The following is a 5627-nucleotide window of genomic DNA, read 5'->3' as shown; positions in this document are numbered from 1 at the left end:
CCACGGCAAACAGGTCGCTCCCCGGTTGCCTCTCACACAACCGAGAAGATGTGAGCGTATTATATTCACCGGGCTCACACAGGAGAGCTCTAGGTTAGTTGTCTTTTACGACAAGCTTGTCTAGAGGGCTGAGGTCCTATTCTTATCACCCCGGAAACCCCACGGGGGTACACGCCTGTTGACTCCTCGACGTCGTATGACTGAAAAATTGTTAAGTACGACGTTAAACCCCAAGCATACATACATATATATATAGATACATGCATATGCATACATACATATACATACATACATACATACATACATACATTCGGGCTGGCCGTGGAATTAGCCTTTGTGCTCTCAGCTTTTGTTTAATGGTCACCCAGTTTGAGCGTGGTAGCAGCAGGACGTATTCACTAGCCTCTCTGTAAATAGGTTGTACATACTTTAGTGCATTTCCACTTTGTAATACCTTATCTATTTTGCATTCAGCATCCACACTGTTCCAAACGCATAGTTGTGGTCCTCTCTTTAGGGTAGTAGCTCTCGCACTGGCTCACAATGTTGTGGGCAGGGCGAGTAAATAGACCCTTAAGCCTTAAGCTTGTAATACAGGGAGGTGTACAACCGGTTGATGTACCTCGCATATGGTCAGAAATTTCGAATACTACGCCATCCTGCATTAAGGAGGCACAATCCAATGGCGTGACGCCCTCCAAAGGTGCACTTGGTAAGAGCCCATCCTTATGGGGGTAGCACGCTCAGCCCTGACCCGACAACAATGTCACACTTAGACACTAGAGGTATAGCAGATTTTCTTGATCCTCAGGGAAGCTCTCAGCAATCTGATATGTCTTGGGCTGGTGGAGAATCCAATATGGAGGAATCTCTTCCGGAAATGGATGCACCCGAAGTCTTGCCTACCTATATCAATGGCAAGGGTGAGGTCTTGGTACCTGTCTCAACATCCCTGGGGTCGTATTATCGCACATTGCGACGCGATTCTAAAGTTGACAAGGTTAAAAAGCAGAGGAACTTGATGACGTTGTCACAGGAAGATTTTGCTGAGCGTGGGGCAGCAATGTATAAAAAGTCCAGGAAAAAAAACAAATAAATATTCATAATGGCTACTACAACGATCTTACAATGGAACTGTACAAGATTGAGGTGTAACCTCGCAGAGCTCCAGATGTAAGCTCAAGACCTCAATCCTATACCTTTTAGCTTGCAGGAAACTCTGACTGATCCTAGTTATCAATGTCGAGGTTATGTACCTCATCACGCTGTTGCCACGCCTATGGAAAGACAGCAGGCGGTTCTCTTTTAATCAGGCAGGGCGTAATACACAATACACTGGCACTGAACACCGATTTGCAGGCGGTGAAGGTGCGTATCACACTGGGTATAGTATTAACAATCTGTTCTATTTATATACCACCTTCTTCTACTCTTCACCAACAAGAGCTGCAAAATTTATATGATTAATTACCTAAACCGTGTCTTCTTTTGGGTGACTTTAATGCCCACAATGTTCTCTGGGGTGACTCTGAACGTAACCAGAAGGGCTCTGTTTTGGAATTCAGGGCTAAGGTCGGAATTCAGCTGGAGCGTCCATGATGATCTGTGCGGAAGCGACCACTTCCCCACCATACTTACCCTTGAGGAGCCGGTATCTTTCTCCCTTCCACGCTTTAATTATGATAAAGCAGACTGGCCCCGCTTTGCTGTTCTGCGTAGTTGAACACTTACTAGCGACCTTTTTCTCGATGCAGTTGATCGTATCCAGTTATTCTCGGATCAGCTAATGGATATAGCCTCCAAATTTATCGCAAAATCATGTGCGCTTTCCCGTATTAAGAAACCGTGGTTCACGGACGACTGTAAACGAGCTAGACGTTTCCGGAAACGTGCTGAGCGCGTGTACCGATGTAGATCATTTCCCGGTAATTTTGACCATGTTATGCGTACTCGAGATAAAGCTCGTAGGACTGTCAAACAGTCCAAACGCGACTCTTGGAAACGCTATGTTTCTAAGATTAATTATCGTACCCTATGTCAAAAGTCTAGAATATGATCCAACACGCATCAAAGGCAAGGGATCCAATGTCACTGTCAATCATCTTAAAGACGGGAATAATTCTTTGACAGAAAAACTTGACATAGCCAATAGGTTGGGCGTTTCTTGTGCGAACCATTCGTCTTCAGATAATTACTTGCCTCAGTTCCAGCGTAACAAGGAACGGGCCGAGGCAAGTTCTCTTGATTTTACATCCTCAAATGAAGAATCCTACAATGCTACATTTTCCCATAACTCTACTCCAGGGCCAGATGCTATCCACTATCAGCTTTTACTTCACCTTCCAGAATCTTCCTTGGGGGTGCTTCTTGGAATTTTTAATACCATTTGGATTTCCCGGAATTTTCCTGCCTCATGGCAAAACGCTATTATTGTCCCCATCCCAAAGCCCGGAAAGGATTCTACTGATCCAAATAACTATCGTCATATTTCCTTAACCAGTTGTGTATGCAAGACTATGGAGAGGACGATTAACGATCGCTTAGTCTAGTTTTTGGAGACTAACGAGTTGATAAGCCACATTCAACGTGCATTTCGAAAGAATCGCAGTACTGTTGATCATCTTGTTCGTCTAGAATCCTTTATTAAGAAAGGTATCGTTAATCGTGACCTGTCGATATGCAAAGATATGCATGGATTTGGACTTACAGGTCAACTTCCTGACTTTATTCGTAAATTCTTAGACCATCGACCCTTCCAAGCTCGGGTTGGGGCTACCCTATCTGACTACTTTGAACAAGATCAGGGGGTTCCTCAAGGCAGCATTTTATCAGTTACTCTCTTTGGCATTAAGATTAATAGCCTTGCTAGAGTTTTATCTCCTAGTATGAACACGTCCCTTTTTGTGGACATTCTTGGTATCTCTTGTCGAGGCAAAGGTATACACACTATCGAGAGACAGCTCCAGCTTTGCCTTAACAAAATCCATGCCTGGACATTGGAGAACGGATTTAAGTTCTCGAAGTCGAAGACTAACTGTGTACACTTTTGCCGGAAGAACTTCCCCCATGAAGACCTCAAAGTATTTTTAGATGGGTCCCCCATCAAGGTTGTGCCGGGGGCAAAATTCCTCGGGGTGATCTTCGATAAGCACCTTACATTTAAATCTCACATTAATTATCTTAGAGCCAGATGCCTAAAGGCGCTTGATATTTTTGAAGGTTGTCTCTAGTGCTCGATGTGGAGGGGATAATGAAACCCTACTTCAGCTCTATCGAGCACTGATTCGTTCTAAGCTAGACTATGCCTGTAGTGTTTATGGAGGTGCGTCACGCTCCCAATTGAAGAAACTCAATACTGTACATCACCAGGCCCTACGGCTGTGCTTAGGTGCTTTCCGCACCTCTCCTGTGGAGAGTCTGTATGTTGAGGCAAACGAGCCTCCCCTGGAGCTTCGAAGAACTAAACTATCCTCACAGTATATCACCAAGCTTAGAGCCAATCCATCCAACCCAGCCTTTGACTGTGTCATCCAGAGTTTGAAGACTTATATGCTCAGAGGCCATCCATTGCTCCTCCACTGGGTGTCTGCATCCAGGAACATGTGCAAGCAGCTGAGCTTGGGCTGGATACTATCGCCCTCATACCCATCCAGGAAGATCCACCGTGGTTATGTCCTGTGCCTCAGGTTGATACCTCGCTCTCCTCCCTGAAGAAATCTTCCACCAATCCTCTAGTATACCAACAGGAGTTTAGTAATATGTGTTCAATGTATCCATTTTATCACCGCATATTGACTGACGGTTCCAAGGATGATGATGGCGTGGCTTCTGCCGCTGTCCTTGGGCACAGAACCATTTCAACTCGGTTTCCAAATTCCTGTTCTGTATTTACTGCGGAAGCCAAGGCAATTTTGTGCGCACTCCGGTCCATCCCAGAGCTCGGAGGTAGCAGATTTCTCATCTGCTCTGACTCCCTTTCCTGCCTCCAGGCAATTCCGGCTGGTTCGCCTGTAAATCCAGACATTCTATCTATCAGGGAGATGCTCAAACGACTTAATGAAGATTTTGTCATTGTCTTTTGTTGGGCGCCCGTTCATATGGGTATCCCAGGGAATACTGCTGCAGATGAAGCCGCTAAGGCGGCTCTGCATTCTGTTACTACCCAAACTGATGTTCCATATTCGGACTTGCGTTTACTTATTTGTTCCGATACCAAGCGTTTGTTTCAGGCTCAACGGGATGACCAGACAACCAACAAACTGCATGATATTCGTCAGTTTGTTGGTCCCGCACCTTCCCTTTCACGGCATCGTCTCCGCTCTTGCATTTTGAGGAGGTGTCGTATCGGTCACACACGTGCTACGCATGGGTATTTGTTGAAAGGAGAAGAGATGCTCCTCATTGTTTTGCTTGTGATCAACGGTTCACAGTTAAGCACATATTGCTTGACTGTGGCGACTTTGCTCTTGCACGAGATTCCTTTTATCACGAGCTCTCTTGCAAAACTTTTCAATTCTGTAGAAAGTGATACTATTTTTGATTTTCTCTATACCATTGGTATGGCAGGAAGGCTGTGATTGTAAACTACCGTCTGTGTTTACTATGTGACTTCTGATGTCCTTCTTGACTGACTAAATGACTTATCCGTAGTAGATCGACTACTTGACGTTTTATTGTCGCGATAAATCTGAAATATTGTTGAAAGCGACGTTAAAACTTTCACTCACTCACTCACATACTGACATACATACATATACATACATACCTACATACACTTACATACACACACATGCATGCGTACACACACACATGCACACACACACATACGTACATACACACGCATACACACACTTGCATACATACACACATGCATACACACATGCACACCCGCGCGCTCACGCACGCGCACACACACACGCGTACACACACATAAATATATACATACATATATACTTACATACATATATACATACACATATACTTACACACATACACATACATACGTACATAAATGCATACGTACGTACATAAATGCATACGTACGTACATACATGCATACATACATACATACATATGCAAAGAAAATGCAGCAGTTACAATTGTTTTTCTGGTTGAAGGTGTTAAACTCCATGAGTTTACCTTCGATACCAAGAGCTCTTTGCCTCGAGTGACGTCATAATTATTCAAAAGCAAGGTGCTGGTTGGACAATGGGCGTGGAGAGTAATTTGTTTTACAAAATCTGCACCACAAGCGGTTGAACAAACTCTACGCAAGAAACACAGAAAACATTATCGTCTCTGCGAATAGATAACATCGCTTTATTTTAATAACATCCATCTCTGAGACCACAATGTCGTTAGACCATATACCACGGGAGATGGTATATGGTCTATGGAATCATTTAAAGAATTTCAAATACAGCAATGCGAATGTTTCGGGAAAAGTCGATAGCAGTATCTGCAACGTGTCACCCTTCGTCAAAATGTGTGAAACTCCAACAAATATACAAAATGCAATTGTTTTTTCAATAATCACTTTCCTTGCAAGAATACGAACTTCAAACATATACATGTGTAGAGCTGGTGTTGTTACGTGTCACTGACCAAAAGGCAATTTTGGTAGCGAG

Source organism: Liolophura sinensis, unplaced genomic scaffold, assembly GCF_032854445.1.
Source record: "Liolophura sinensis isolate JHLJ2023 unplaced genomic scaffold, CUHK_Ljap_v2 scaffold_65, whole genome shotgun sequence".
NCBI lineage: Eukaryota > Metazoa > Mollusca > Polyplacophora > Chitonida > Chitonidae > Liolophura > Liolophura sinensis.
The sequence above is the reverse complement of the archived record's forward strand: the minus strand, read 5'-3'. Positions refer to the sequence as shown.